This window comes from Macrotis lagotis, chromosome X, assembly GCF_037893015.1.
Source record: "Macrotis lagotis isolate mMagLag1 chromosome X, bilby.v1.9.chrom.fasta, whole genome shotgun sequence".
Taxonomy (NCBI): domain Eukaryota; kingdom Metazoa; phylum Chordata; class Mammalia; order Peramelemorphia; family Peramelidae; genus Macrotis; species Macrotis lagotis.
In genome coordinates, this window is record NC_133666.1 from 226,092,788 (window position 1) to 226,110,197 (window position 17,410).

At 33.3% G+C, this 17,410-nt stretch overlaps 1 pseudogene; it reads left to right on the top strand.

Annotated features, from left to right (window-relative positions):
• The first annotated feature begins 9,038 nt into the window (after positions 1–9,038).
• Positions 9,039–10,018, top strand: LOC141498974 (lysophosphatidylserine lipase ABHD12 pseudogene; annotated as a pseudogene).
• The last annotated feature ends 7,392 nt before the right edge of the window (positions 10,019–17,410 follow it).

Below are 17,410 nucleotides of genomic sequence, written 5' to 3' on the forward strand. Positions count from 1 at the left end.
CAGTTATATAAGGTTGCAAGTCATTCCCCAATTGATAAATAGTCAAACAATATGAATAGATAGTTTTTAAATGAAGAAATTAACACTAAACACAATCATATGAAAAAATGCTCCAAATCATTATTGATTAGAGACCTGCAAATTAAATAGCTATGAGTTAGCACCTCATACCTATCAGATTGTCTAAGATGACAAAAAGGGGAAATGATCATTGTTGGAAAGGAAGAGCGGAGGACTGGGACATTGATGCATTGCTGGTGGAATTAGAAACAGAGCCAACCTTTCTGGAGAGCAATATGGAACTATGCACAAAGAGCAATAAAACTGTTCATACCCTTTGGCCCAGCAATCCCAATTCTAAGCCTATACCCAGAAGAAGTAATTAAAAAATGGGAAAAGTCCCACATGTTCCAAAATATTCATAGCAACTCTTTTTGTAGTGGTAAATAATTGGAAATTGAGGGGATGCCCATCAAATGGGGAATGGCTAAATAATTCATGGTACATGAATGCTATGGAATATTATTGTTCTATAAGAAACAATGGTTGGACCCTAGAGAAGCATGGAATGAGTTACAGGATCTGATGCTGAACAAAGGAAGTAGAACCAAGAGAACAATGTACACATTAATAACATTGGGATTTGGGTGCAGCTGCTCTCAGTAGGTCAGAGAACTAGGGAAATTCTATTAATGTTAATTAAACAATGCTATCCTTATCCAGAGGAAGAAAAGCAAAACAAAAGAAAAAATCCTTCAGAATCCGAGGAACACTACATTCACTTTTTTTTAAGGTTTTCGCAAGGCAAATGGGGTTAAGTGGCTTGCCCAAGGCCACACAGCTAGGTAATTATTAAGTGTCTGAGGCCGGATTTGAACTTAGGTACTCCTGACTCCAGAGCTGGTGCTCTATCCACTGCACCACCTAGCTACCCCTGCATTCACTTTTTAAAAAGAAAAACTTCTTTTCAATTTCTTTCCCTTAATCTTAATTCTTCATACCAAAAATAGGTAACCTGTAAATATGCTTAACATAAAAGTATAAATGCAATATTAAACCTAACTGTTCGACACTGAAGGGAGGGTGGTAGGACGTGTGGGCAAAATGAAATTTTGTAACCTAGAAATATACATAGGCATATAGATAAATGTTAAAAAAACCTTTCATAATATGTATTTGGAAAAGTAAAATATGGATAAAAACAAAAATTATAAGCAATTAAAAAAACAAAAAACATTTTCTTTATACTGTTGTCATGATCGAAGGAATATTGCTAACCCCAAGATAATAGAAATGGTTTCTGCATCTCTGACAGTTTTCAATAAATTGCTCTATACAGTAAAAAATAAAATAAAATTAATGATTGGAGGTCTTTCCAGCTTTAGATCTTTGATTCTATTTTTTTTTCTGCTAAATTAAAACATTTTATGTTCTCTAAAGTCAGAACTCTGTACTTTCCTATCTGTGTGCTTTTGGTTATGTTATAACTGCCTGAAATGTTTTCTCTTCTTTTGGGGTGGTGGTGGTGGTGGTGGTGGGAGGGAGACACCACTCTATCTGTGTTCTCCTTCTATCTATCTGATGATTTCTTCTCAGTTTCCTTTGCTAGATCCTCCTGCAGATTTCACCTTTTCACCACAGGTGAACAGGATTCTAAACTGTGTCCTATTCCCTTCTCCCTTTATTCTACTTTACCTGGTGATCTCATTAGCTCCCATGGATTTAATTTCCTATGCTTAATAGTTAATTAATTCTCAAATCTACCTCTCCTACCTGAATCTCTCTACTGACCTCTGATTTCTCATCTCTAACTGCCTTTTAGTTATCTTGAACTAAATATCCATTAGATAATTTACATCAACATGTCAAAATGGAAGTCATTATCTTTCCCCCAAAACTATCATTTATTCCTAACTTTATTCCTACTCATTATTTTTAGCTTCTAAAGTTTGAATCTACTCCAAGAATTTTGGGACATGCCAAACTGGATGGTCATGTACCTGCACAATATTCTCAAGTACAGAAAGAATGTGTGTCTATATGTGTAAGTTTGTGTGTTTGTGTATATTTATGTATTTGTGTGTGTGTGCGCCACAGAACTCAAGAGGGTTATAGTATCCTGGTTATTTAAAAAGCTAATCAAAGTGGAATGAAATTGGAAGTGATGTCTTCAAATTATGAGCTAAGGAGCTTGACTTTAATTGCTGATAGAATTCTAGAGTATGTTTTTAAACTTTGGTTGATAACTATTACTGAGAGAACTTATAAAGAAGTCATGTTACTAAAAGTCTTCATGGTTTCTTCAAGTTTATTATTTTCCAAAAGTTTCAGAGTAGATTTAAACTTTAGTAACTTAAAATTGCCCTAGAAATTATACCAAGTGAATATTATTTCTGTTTTTGACAGGAATACTAGATTTAGAGACTGGAAAAATAAATCTAAATTTCAGCAAATCTTTGAGAAAAGTCAAAACATACTTTTTTGATAAAATTGAGAAATGAGGGCTAGACAACAGTAAAATTAGTATATTAAAATTGATTGATTATGCTGAAGAATCTAACATTTATCAGTATCAATTTTAAGTGCTCCATCCTTGGTATTTTTAAGTTAATCATTTAAATCAATAAGTTGGATGACAGTATAGATGGCACATTAACCAAATTTTCAGTTGTTCTGAATCAAGGTTGCTTAGCTTATGTATCAGACAGCAGAATCAATGACCAAAATTTTCTGGATTCTAAGTGATATGCTGAATCTAATAATAGTCCACAACCAGTGAGCCAGAGAATAGAAGCAAAAGTGCAAGTAATTCTGTATAATGTGGTCTAGGGTGTGTTATCATCATAAAAAAGCCAAATCTCAGTGAATCCCAGAGTATGGAAGGAATGAGAAAGGAAAATGCTTAAGAAGAAAGGAGTTATGGAGGCACTTGGAAAGTAAATGAGACAGGTAATACTATCGAGAGAGAGAGAGAGAGAGAGAGAGAGAGAGAGAGAGAGAGAGAGAGAGAGAGAGAGAGAGAGAGAGAGGAAAACACTGAATGAATGAATGGTTCGAAGTCAAAACAAGTTAATGCATTTTAGTTTGCATTAATTCCATTTTTGGGGAAATTAAGAATAACCAGTCTTTTATTGTGGGTAGTGATAAATACATAATATTCATAGAAAAAGGCTACAATTCTACTATACATTAGCCTCTATAATCACTATAATTGTTGGTTATAAGCATTGTTTCTAGTTCTTGAGTAGAGTATTAAAATTTGAATGCTAAATTTTAGGAAGAGCATGGGCATGCTTGAATGAGCAAAGAAAAAAGCAACAAGAATACTGAGGAGAGTCCAAATGATTATCATAAATAATTATTTTAAGGAACTGGATAATTTAACCTGGAGGGAAGACTAAAATGGAACTAATTGTTTTTATCAATAATTCAAAGTCCATTTTATGGAAGAAGAATTGTTTTGCTTGAACGTGACAGTCAAGAACTAGAAACAATAATCAGTAAAACTTTCAGAGGTAATACTTTGCTCAATAAAAAGAATAAATTCCTGAAAATTAGGACTGCCTCAAAGTGGAATGAAGCACTTTATTAGCTAGTGAATAGTCCATCACTGAAATTCTAATAGAAGCTGGATGATCCTTATGAGCAATGTCAAAAGATGGAACTCTTTTTCAGATTTGGATTGTTATAATCATATGTGTCAAACGCCTATGCAAAAACTCTCAAGTGCATCTGAACCAGATAAAAAAGTAATTGAGAAACACTGAACAAAATAAATAAAAATTCAATAAAATATAAATAATACTAATTTGTGATTTTCTATGTCAGCATGTGACCTGCAGGGATTCATTTCCAAATGAGTTTTACAGCTTTGGTATAAATGATCTTTTGTAATCCTTTATTACTGATACATTATCATTCAATGGTTCTATTTTTTCAGTTGAACTCATCTTAAAATTTTACAGGTATGACTTCTTATGTGATTAATATATGATTAAGTTGTATTTGTCTAGGGCATACTAAATTTACTCATAAAATTCAATTTGACAAAATGTGGGAATTTGCATTAATATCCATCCTGAATTTAGAGAATGGAAGAACATTAGTATTTTGTATTTAATTCCTGTTATTTAGACAGTCTGATTAGTTTTAAGAATATCATGCCTTGAAAATATTATAAATGAGAAACTAAAATCTAAGTAATTTAATTGATTCTCTCCAGTTTAAGAATTGGGAAAAAAGGGAAATTTTGCTGAAAAATAATTGGACAAACAAAATGAAGCATATGGCTAATTTGAAAATAATTTGTTAATTTGAAAAGTTACTGATATTCTCTCATAGGAGCAAGCTGTGCATGTCTTAAGTCAATCAGCCAGATATACCTTGATGTCTGATCCCGCATGGGCTCACAGGGATGTACCAGATAGATGACTCTTAAAGAGCCTTTTAGCCCTAGAAATATAGGAATATTTAGGAATGAAATTTGAGAACTATCATTACATGTCTGGAATTTTCTTTGAGAAAGAAAGAAAATGAAAGTGCATTAAATTTGGAAATCAACCAAATCCAGAATTCATCTGCCAAACTACTGACAGAAATTTATTTGCATTCACATCATGTTACTGAATAACATTACCTAGTAGTTAAATATAGTACCTTTCTTGCAAAGAGCTCAAAGTACTTTACCAAAGTAGGTGGCGAGCATTATTATCTGTATTGTGTAGATAATTTAGTCAGTCAAAGAATTTGCTGCTGTGTTGCATCTTGTGACTCTATTACCTTTTTTGACCATTTATAAGATACAAGGAAGCTGATTTACTGCAAATGTAGCCAAAATAAGTTCAAAATTTGTAATTGTTGAAACATCAGCTATTGCCCTTTGATGTGGGATCCAAGAACGCTAAACTGAATAACCAAAGAAGCAAAAGTTAAGTGATGCTAGGTACTATTATCCCCTTTAAAAAGTGCTTTTATATGAATCTTATCCAGTATGAATTGAGGAGTCAATGAACAATCCTTGTTCATTTTAATGTGTGAAGAGTCTAGAACAAAACAAACCATATAGGCATGTGACTGTGTGCTAGGGAGAAGGAAGAAGTGTTTAGATAATTTGCATTTCTCTTTTTTCCCTACTCAGTTATTTTCCAATCTAGTTCTCTATCCGAACAGTTTTAGAAGCTCTCAGTGCCATGAACTAATGGGATAGAAGTCTCTAGAATACTCTTTTATTATTAAAAAGTGAAAATTTCTAAGACAAAGAAAGGTTGAAGTAGTCAAAGAAAAAATTTCCCAAGAGTTCCAGAGAGAATTACACAAATTGGAAGGTCTTCTACTTTTGAAGAATCAGAGTCCTGTAATTTGTCAGCGAGTTAACCCCTATTGTTTATGATTGTCATTTGTGTGTCAAGCTTGTACAAGATACTGTGATTATTGCAATTTTCAGAAGAACGTGAACATCTCAATCCTAACATTTTTTATAGATGAGGGAGTGGGAATGTCCTTCTTTGCAATTATGTAGTTGATATTCTTTTGTGGTCCCACCCAGTGGGACCTATACTAACAGGGTCTACAGAAAATCTTTGATTTTCTCAAGGCCAAAGGATTTTAGACATTTTTGTTCAAACAGATATAGAATTTGTGCATTTCTTCCTAATTTTGGTTATCTAATTCAGTGCCAATCTCTTAAAATTTTAAACTTAGCTCCACCTATATAGGGTTTCTTACTTAATTGTGCTTACCAAATGAAGTAATATCATCCACTCCCATGGGAATTACCCTGTTCCCACACTCTAATTCATAAGGTCAACATGGTCACATCTGCCTACATCTGTGAACTGTGGTAGATAAGCAACAGCTGTAAACCCTGACTTGAGATACATCATATCCTGTCCACATGCAAACAGCCCTGGGTAAAACCACAAATCCCATATCTAGAATACCAGTATTATATTTTATAAAATTGCCCCAAAGATAGGCAAGAGATATGATCATAAGTTAATGGGAATACAACTTGCATATTTCTATAGAGTCCAACTGAAGAAAGACAATAGGATTTTTGTTTGTCTAGATAACAATTCACAAACTTTATGTTTTCTTCTTAAAACTATATAATAGAAGTAACTGAAAAATTCTTGAAGCGTGTACATATACCAGGTAGACAAACATCATCAAAGGAAGCATTCTATTGTAATTATCCCATTGCTTCCTATATATTATGTCTACTGGACAAGATGATCATTTCATTACAGGAAAATAAATGAAGTGTGGTAAAAACCCCATAAAATGCACTTCTGCTCTGACTCTGACTCTATTTTAAGGAGAAAAGTTTTCCAGCTAAGCTCTGTCTTTTCTAACTCACCACCTATTTGTAAGAAAAACACATTTCATAATTATAGTGATAGCAAAGGTGTCATTAAGCAATCTTCTATCCTCTCTATAAGGGTCATCAGGACATTTATAAGCTATAAAGAATTCTATCTACTATGAATAATCAGAATAAAGAAGGTCAAATATCCATTACAATGAAATATCTTTATATTCAAGACAATACATATTCATTAAGTGTCTGCCATGTGCCTCTGTTTCTCAAGATTCTCAAAACGACCTGTCCCTAAATTCCATGATACTTAGTCTTCTAGACATGTAAACAGAGAAAAACAAACTTGTAGAGTTTTTTTGCATGAGGTCCATCTAAGTTAGGCTATTCTAAGATCATTTATAGATACAAATGAAAGTATAACAAATAAAATGGTGAAATGTCTGATATTCACAGGATCATGGAATTTAAGAGTTCAAGTGACCCCAGAAGTCATTTAGTCTAATGCTTTATCTGAATAAGAGTCACTTCAGTAGCACATCTGGCAAGAAACTCATAGTAAATAATAGTTGTGGATTTATTGATTGAAGACCCCCTACAATAGGAATAAAGATTTTTTTAAAAATTTAAATCAGATCTTTCAGTTTATGCTGAACAAATGATTTCCTAAGGAATAATATTCTAATTTTGTACAACTCTAATTGCTAATAATTTTTTTCACTTCAAGTGTAAATTTTTCTCTTAAAGGTCCTTCATAATAAGTCTGTATTCTACTTTTCTAATCATATTGCTTATTTCTCCCCTCCATAAATTTGACTTTCTAGGAAGACTAGTTTTCTGTATCCATGAATACTCACACTTTTTTTCATGACTATGTGCCTTTATTCATCTTATTTTAAACACCCCTTCTCCCTCTTAAATTGAATCCCTACCCAGCCTTCCTGCTCTCAAGTGCCATGCTTTCCATCCTATCACATTATTGCATGCAGCCCATCTTGGCATAAGCTCTGACATTATTGTTTCCTCACACTCAACCTATTTTTTCAGGGCAGGCATTAAAACCATCAGTGAGCTGGGAGACTATCTACTCCAAGCATTTGAAGATATATAATTTCACTGTACTAGAATGTAAATTCTTTCAGGATTATTTCACATTTTGGGGGGTTGTATTTGAGTCCTCAGCACTTAATAAAGAAATTAGAATTACATAGAAATTAGTTCTCATTATTCATTCATTCATCTTCTCCAGAATGTTTTATGTGATCCCAGGTTTGGCAATATCTTCTCTTGCAATTTTTATAGAATACACTTTTATTATTATCTGGTATATTTAACGTGACATATGCTAAATTAGAGCTATTTCTATATCCTATGAATTCTACTAGACTGTTAGCTCCTTGAAAGAAAGGACCTTAATTTCATATTTTTTTCAATGCCCTGCAATCAAGATATATATATATATAAAATGAATACTTGTAGATTTGAGGAAATAGAGCAAAACTTTCAGCTTTTCTGAAATCATCTCTTTTAATCAATAATGACAGCGGGACCACCACTTTTTTTTTATTTTTTTTGCTTTTTTTTGCAAGGCAATGGGGTTAAGTGGCTTGCCCAAGGCCACACAGCTAGGTAATTACTAAGTGTCTGAAGCCAGACTTGAACTCAGGGATTGTCTTCTATCCACCTAGCTGTTCTGGGACCACCACTTTTGAATTCACATACTTTACTCCTTGGAATATATTATGTGAAGAAGTGACAACAATGCACTTTGGAATATAAATTCAGCATAAAGTGAAAGATCTGATTTAAATTAAAAAAATCTTTAAAGTGCTTGACACAATGGCTTTCTTTTTTTAATTCTTTTATTCTTAATTTATAGAATAAAACAAGAATTTCTATAATCTGCACATCTACTATGTACAACTTACTATTCCTTTTGATATATAAAAGTGATTTTTAAATTAGATTTGTCAGGGAAGATTATAAAAGAATGGGAAAGTTCATCTACCCAATAGCACAATTTTATATACTAGTCATTCAAAATTGGAAGAGACCCTAAAGGTTCTCTAGTTCAACCTACTCATTGCACTATTATTGTCTAGAATTAATTAAGTTGAAGTTGTATTAAAAGTTTCAGTATTGTAACTCGATTTGTTTCCTTGTTAAAAGAAACTCTAAAATAAAATGTTGACCATTTGGTGTATTGGGAGACTTAAGTACTTCTTGGGGGAAGTTGTACTTTATACCACCAGTCAGGGAAGGGAATGGATCAGAAAAAAAGACAGGGAAGACCATTAAATAAACATAATTAGATATCTTCAAAGAATCTGGATACTTAAGACTGTACATTTGTCTCCCACTTGAGGATTTACAACAAAAAGAAAGAATGTAAAAAAAAGTTAGAGTAGGAGAATTTGGATTTTTTTTTGGTGGGGGAATGAAAAAGGAAGAGAATGAGGAAATGACAATGATAATTATTGCCATTACTTATTTTCATTCTTAATTTCTGCTGAATTATATCATCAAAAATCATGTACAAGAAGAAATGTGATGCTTCCAGGCCACAGGTTTATTTTCTCAACTCCTTGACACATTTATTAAAGCAGTCTGTACCTGGCTGACCCTTTCTTTGATGGAATTAGATGGAAGAAGAAGGCAAAAAATAGGCAAGTTTTTACAGATGGTTCTTTTTTTTGAAAGGAAATAGGCACATTTTTTATATATGGTTTTCCTTTTTCATTTCATTTTTCCATTTCTTGTAAAATTCTGTTCTGGGATACAGGCTAAGCTGATTTTCTTAAATTTTATGAGGGTTCCCTATTCTGCTGACTTGAAAAAGCCACAGGAGCAAGGGTTAAATCACACCTATAATTACTACCTCCAGCCAGAAGATGGGGGAACTGCTGGAGTCTGGCATACAGTCCCTGCAGTCTTATGGAAGAATGCTCAAGGAAAGGAACAAGTGTGGTATGAGAATACCTTGGCTTCTAACCATCCTATCATTCTTTATTTACATGGAAATGCTGGCAGTAGAGGAGGAGACCATCGAGTGGCATTATATAAGGTTTTGAGTTCCCTTGGTTACCATGTAGTCACCTTTGATTATAGAGGCTGGGGTGATTCAATAGGAACACCAATAGAAGGGGGAATGACCTATGATGCGCTACATGTTTTTGGCTGGATAAAAGCAAGAAGTGGTTACAAGCCTGTGTATATTTGGGGCCATTCACTGGGCAATGGAGTTGCAAAGAACTTAGTAAGGCACTTATGTGAACAAGAAACTCCTCCAGATGCCCTCATATTGGAATATCCATTTACAAATATACGTGAAGAAGCAAAAAGCCATCCATTTTTTAGTGGTCTACTGATTCTTTCCTGGATTTGATTGGTTCTTCCTTGACCCCATCACTAGCAGCGGAATTAAATTTGCAAATGATGAAAATGTGAAATATATATATCATGTTCCTTGCTTATTCTTCAAGGTGAAGATGACCCCATTGTGCCGTTCCATCTAAGAAGAATGCTTTATAACATCACTGTACCATTTCAGAGCTTCGGGAATTCAAAGTTCAATTTGTTCCATTTCATGGGGATCTTGGCTACAGACACAAGTACATATATAAGTGTCCTGAACTACCTTTGATATTGAGGGAATTCCTGGGAAAATCAGAGCATGAACATCATCATGAGCTATGTCAATGAGGACTGACTGTGTGAAAGCATTAAGAAATAGGCAAGTTTTTATAGATGTTTTCCTTCTTTTTCAAAGGAAAATATTCTTATGTATTATTTAAAATGCATCTTTTAAAAAGAAGTTTGCTACCTCTTCCTTCTCCAATGCAACAAAAATTATCCCAATTAAAAACACACGTAGTCTCACAAAAAGGTTTTCCCTTTAGCCATCCAAATCATTCTGGTTTTTAAGTTCATCACTTCTCTGTCAGAAAGTGGAACATTTTTTACAACAGAGGGCATCTTCCCAAATATATATATATATATGTATATATATATATATATATATATATATATATATATATATATATATATATATATATATATATATAAACCACTTTATTCAGCATTGTCCTGCTTATCAGCATCAGACAAGACATTAAACATCAAAATATATGCTCACCAAGGGTTTTTGCTTTTGTCTGGAGGATATCTCAGTCTCATTTCCTTGACTATTTTCTTTTTGTATGGAGGAAGGGTAATAATGCTATCTGTAAAAAGGTTTTAAGGCCTCCTCACCTGGGGCTGACATATAGTTCTTGAATATGGCCTTCACTTATTAAGCTCAGTTTTTGTTCTTTAATTTTAGGGAAATTGAATATGGCTAAGTTATGTGAGATTTGAGAACTAAGAAGAGAAATTATGTGGTTTTTTTAATCAACTTCCATTGTTTCAATTATAATCTATAAGCAGAGGATTCAAATGAACTTTTTTCATTTATTCAGAATTAATTTGGGTACAAGAATTATATGCCAGGTACGACATATTTTTTGTTTGCTCATTTAGGTTCTATCCAACTCTTTGTGACCCCATTTGGAGTTTTCTTGGGTAAGATACTTAAGTGTTTTGCAGTTCCCTTCTCCAACTCATTTTTTTAAAGAACAAATTCGGAACTGAGGCAAATAGGGTTAAGTGCCTTATCCAAGGTCACACAGCTAGTAAAGGGCTGAGACCATATTTGAACTCTAGAACATGAATCTTCCTGATTTCAGGACTGTCACTCTATCCACTACAGCACTTAACAGCTTTGATATTATGCTAAGATATAGTCATTGATGACATTTTCATTTCTCATTTCTTTTCTAATTCTAGTTCCTCATCACCAGGTGTTCACAAAATATCTCTCTCTGAATGTTCTATAGGCATCTGAAACTCAGCAAATCTGTCTCTTCTTAACTATACAATTTCTGTCAAAGTTATCACTGATTCCAATGACTTAGGTTTATGAACTTGGAGCTTCTCCATATGTCAAACAAGTTGCAATAACAATCTCATCAAATTTATTTTCACAAAATATCTCACATACTTCCTTTCCTTAAAAATCACCACCCTAATTCAGACCTTCTTTATCTCTTACCTAAATTCTTTCAAAAACCCTCCAAAACAAATTCCTTATGTATTCCTCTTTTCTCTTCATCCTTCAAATAACTAGTGGAGATATCTAAAGCATAATTCTGACCATGTCTTCCATATGCTCAAAAAACTTGAATGGTTTCCTATTGCCTGAATGATCTAAAAGCAACCTCTCTTTAGTCTTTAAAGCTCTGCACAGTCTAACTCCATCCCAGCATTTTAGGCTGACTTACTGTTGCACTCCACATCATAAGTTGTTTCTGCTAAACTGGTTTACTTGTTCTTTACACAGGACTTATTTCACTCTATTTGCTCATCAACTAGCTGTCCATCGAGAACAGTCGTTTTGCATAGTTGAAAAGTGAAAATCAAGGGGGTTCCTTGCTTTTTGCATAAAAATAATTATGGGAGTAGACCTTATATTTCCAATTTCTTAACTCTCAGTGGCAGTTCATATAGAAGAAATGGCAACTCCTGGAAGAGCTCTTCTTTCCAGTGACCTGCAAATTATTGATCTGCTTCACCAGTGAGGTATTTATCTAGCAATCAATACAGTGGAAAAGATTCTTGAAACAAACAATTCAGCCAAACTGAGGCCTACTTTACATACTATTCAGAAACATAGCCTTCATGTAAAATCATTAAAAGAAAAAAATTCATTATTCAATATACTCTTACAGGCTACCACAGTGTATATCCATCAGGACATATTTCCTTTTCTAAGGAATAATTTTGTGAGTTCATTTGGAGAAAGTGAAATCTTTTGTTTCTCCTTGAGGTTGTCTACCGACAATAATTATTTATCTCTAATTGGTCTATAGGAGGTCAGTAGAAGTAGTTGAAAAATTTCAGATTTCAATTCAGTGGTTAAATAATAGCTCATTCTCTTTACTTACAGTGATATTATGAAAATGTCTGAATTAGACCCACTACATTTTCCCCATTTTTTCCCCTGGGGAGTTCCAGCCCATTAATAAGGAACAAACCACAGTGGATGAGTATGCTGGCATTAGAAATTATTTTTCCCTTTCCATATCCTTCTTGGATTTCTCCACTTCCAGATCCTTGTTTCTGGATCTGAAACAATGTTCCTATTCTCCTTTCAAAAGCATCTCATAGATTTTGTAGGTTCTTTCATTGTTCCCCTCAGTTCTCGTAAAAGAAAGTCCTAAAGGAACTGAAATAAACCTAAATCCTTGATTGCTTTATGGTTAAATAACTGCCTCTTTGTTTTTACAAAAATGATTTTTTTTGTATTTTTCCATTTATATCAATTTAACAAGCATTTATGGAGCCTATTTCATGTTCAAGGTTTTCTGTTAGGTGCTAGGAATTCAAAGACAGACAGAAACATAGACAGAGAGAGAGAGAGAGAGAGAGAGAGAGAGAGAGAGAGAGAGAGAGAGAGAGAGAGAGAGAGAAATATCATTGACCTCAGAGAGAACAAAAGTTTCAAATTATTAAGTGGAAGTGAGTTTGAGTCATGTAGGATAATGGTAATATTTCATTTAAAAGTGCAGAAAAAGGAGTTAGAATATTGACTTTGGTGGTCAATAGTAAATCAATTTGTCTAGAAGAGAGGTTCACATATTTGTGTCATATCCTCCCTGAATTCTGGTAAAACTATGGACCTCTTTTCAAATGTTTTTTGTAATAACTGAAGGCAATATTAGACTTCAATTAGATTAGTGAAAATAAAAGATGTATTTTGTTCACCTAAATTGATGGACCCTCTGAAATCTATTATTGAGCATCCATTTACAATTTATCAGCTCAGGATCTTAAGAGTAAATGTTTAATGACCTGTTTTCTGAAAATGCAAAATCCACTGTTAAAAAAAAAGCTACATTTATAACACTTCGTCCATCACTTTCTTTTCTTTTCTTTTTTTTAGTTTTTTTTTGCAAGACAAATGGGGTTAAAGTGACTTGCCCAAGGCCACACAGCTAGGTAATTACTAAGTTTCTGAGATCAGACTTGAACTCAGGTACTCCTGACTCCAGGCCTGGTGCTCTATCCACTGTGCCACCTAGCCACCCCCAGCACTTTCTTAAATCTAGATAATCAACAAAATAATAAAGCACTTTCTGATTTATTGTGTTTGTCAATATCTGAATTGCAGGACTCACACAGAAAATTGAACAAATGACTCACCAGAAAATAATAATATAAGTGCACCATTACATACCTAGGGAAAAAATCCCTGATCTAGAGCTTGTGGAGTAAAATAAATCGGATTGCAAAGATAGGTCACAGTTAGATTATGGAAAGTTTTAAAAGGGATGGATATTTGTAGCAGGAAAACAAAAGCAAACAAGAAATACAAGTCCAAACATAACAAATGTATTCAATTTTCTAATAGGTATATGTGACACCATGAAGTATAATGGGAAGAGAGGGTTCTCAATCTGAGTGCAGCCCTATTCTGACACCTATAGCCCAGGTGCCTCTGGTTAAGTTATTTAAGTTATCAATGCTTTTGCAACTCTTGTTGATTCTACATTTTTGAAATGTCCAATAAAGTGGTAGTGGGAGAGCATATCCTTATAGTTGTTTAAATGAAAGAATTTATTATTCCTGTCTTTATCCTTATCTAGTCTCTTATGTTGATCTTTAATGAGTATAAAGGGGGGTAACATGTATAAAAATACCAAGGCTTTTCATATATGAACTGTACAAAATTCTGACACAGATTTTTTTAAATTTAAATTTATTTTTTATTAAAGATATTATTTCAGTTTTACATTTTCCTCCCCACAGAACGCACTCTGTCAGTCTTTACTTTGTTTCCATGTTGTACCTTGATCCAAATTGGGTGTGATGAAAGAGAAATCATATCCTTAAGGAGAAGTCTAAGAGGTAACAAGATCAGACAATAAGGTATCTTTTTTTTCTAAATTAAAAGGGAATAGTCCTCTGACACAGATTTTTAAGCAAAATTTCAAAAGAAAATTATAAGGAAAATTATAATCAAGTAATGTGCTAGTTTGTCTTTTTTCCATCGAGACAATGATTGGTTCATTGATCAATACCAAATAAAATTGGGCTTTGAGGTTTAATGGATAAAGTACTTGTCTGGGAGTTGAAATGACTTGGATTCAAATTCCTATCTCTCATCCACATTACCTCAAATCCTTCTCTTTATTCCATTTTTTTAATCAAAGCACATTTATTCTTGCTCTACATCTTATACTTTTTTAATGTTTCATGATTTATTTATTTATTTTTACATTACTACAATAATCTTGTTGTGAAAGTGAACATATACCCCCCTCCCATCAAAGTTAGAGAAACCTCAAGAAAAATAAAATGAGAGGGAAAAATGTGTACTTCAGTCTGTGCTCAGATACCATTGACTCTGTCTCTTGGATGGGTATATTTTGGTCCTCCTTTGGACTAAAGTTATTTTCTATAGTCAGATTCTTTTTATTCTATTGCTTTCTCATTTTCCCAGTCTATGATCTGATTTTGACACAGTTCCAAAACTTTGGGGGTTTTGGGACATCCCCTCCAGGGACCTTAATTTCTTCAAGGTCTTATGAGAGGCTCTGACTGCTCTCCTGACCTGCGCTCTAGTCTGTGGATGACCACAAACACTCCCCTCTGCCCTGGAGCTGTGAGGAGGGTCCCTACTTCTCTATGGTACTATAGGGGCCCAGACTGAGACCTGGATTTGAGTATGGGTGGGTCTACCTCCAGATCTGTTCTGGTCTGGGCTCCATGCTCACAGAGTGTGGCAGAGATTTCCCCTCTAATCTTCCAAATTGTCTTTGGTGATTTCTATGCTGAGAGATCTGAAAACCACTCCCATTGCCACAGACCCTGGGGTCCCTAGGAACCCAGGCACCAACTGACAATTCTGGAAGGGTGGAGTTGGTTTGATCCATGCTCTGTGGCTCTTTCTAACCCCAGTCCCAGTGAATAGACCTTTCCCACAGATCTTCCAAGTTGTCTTATTTTGGAAAATTGTTTCACCCAGTCTTTTTGTGGGTTCTGTCACTCTAGAATATGGTTAGAATCATAATTTTATAGTATTTATGGAATTTCTGCCTCTATGCCATCATATTAGCTCCACCCCTCTCAACTTCCCTCTTTAGAACATTGAAGATTGGAAAACCTGTAACTGGATAGCTAGGTGACTCAATGGATAGAACCCTGGACTTATAGTCAAGACCTGAGTTTAAATATGACCTCAAATACTTAATAGCCCTATTCTGGGCAAGTCACTTAATCTTGTTTTACCTCAGTTTTGGATATAGCAAAACTTCCTTAGTATCTTTGTTAAGAAAATCCCAAATGAAGTCATGAAGCGTCAGACCAACTGAAATGACTAAACAATAGCAAAATTCTTATAATTGGTAACTCATATACTTGTGAGTTCAAAATGAGATAATGTACAGAAGTTACTTTGGATATGAACAGGCATTTCTCCAACGAAGAGATCAAAGCAAATTATAGTCATATGAAAAAATACTCTAAGTCATCATTGATTAGAGAAATGCATATGAAAGCAACCTTATGATATCAATTTATATCTATGATTGTCTAAAAGGATTGAAGTGGGAAAGCAACAAATACTGGAGTAAATGTGGGAAAAATGAGTCACTAATTCATTGCTGGTGAATTGTAAGCTGATCTAACCATTTTGGAGAGCAATCTGGACTTATGTACAATTATTAAACTATTTATACCCTTTGATCTAGCAATACTGCTACTAGATCTATTTCCACAGATATTTAGGGGAAAAGGAAAAGAACTTTTGTATTCTAAAATATTTCTAGTTACTCCTTTTGAGATGGAAAAGAATTGGAAATGTAGGTATGTCCATCATATGGGAATGGTTGAAAAATTTGTAGTATATGATTATGATGCAAGGCTACTATGCTATAAGAAATAAGTTCAAAAAAAGAAATGATAAGCTCAGTGATCTTAGAAAAGCATGGAAAAATTTCCATGAAATATTTGAATTAAATGACCAGAACAAGAGAACATTATAAAAAGTAATAGCAATAATATTATAAGAATTATTTTGAGTGAATAAATAATTTTGATTATTATAAATACTCAAATTAGCTATAAAGGAAGAAAGATGCTATCTACATCCAGAGAAAGAACTGATAAATAATAGTATATAGAATAATTTACTTATGTGTGTATGTGTAGCTAATGTTATATACCTTTAGGATAGAAGAGTAGGGAAGAAAAAAACAAATTTAAATGATTTATTATTTATATAAAGGAACTACCAAATTGTACATAATTTAATTTGTAGTTTTAAGTACAATCATATTCTATTATACTTTAATATAGAAGTACTTGCTTTATTCCATAAATTAAAAAGGAACAAAAAGAAAATTTAAAAAAGAAAATTACTTTGCTAATTTTAAAATATTTCATAAGTAATAGTTATTTCAGTAATTACTAATATCTATGTGACTATTTTGGTTAGTTTTGTCGTGTTGAGTAATTTTGCTTTTTTGACTGGTTCTATCCTTTTGTTCATAGTAGAATTTTTATAGCTGTTGCTTAGGTTGATATATCTGATATTTTCTTTTTTTGTAGTCTCATGATATATTAACTTGGATTCCCCCATAGTGTAATTTAGGAAGGGACTTTCTTAAAACTGAATATTTCCTGTTTAAGTCCTAGTAAACATGAAGTTTATTTAGAATAATTTTATTAAAAAAGATGATTACCCTTTAGAAGAGTCACTCTCTTCATCCCTTCAAGTTATATAACACAGTGGATTTAAAATCAAAGGGTCAGCACTCAAATCCTGATTTCTACTTGCTAACCATGAGACCAACCCATATTTTGATGATATGACAGTGAGGACCTTTTTCTATAGTCAGAACAAGTGTTAGAATTAATAGGATTAAATGATTCAATGTACATGTAAAGTTCTTTTATCGTGAAGTTTTTAAAAGTAGAAAAATAAACAGTAACTATGAATATGAATTGTTATTTGACCTTAATGGTTTTTTATACATACATACATATATATATATG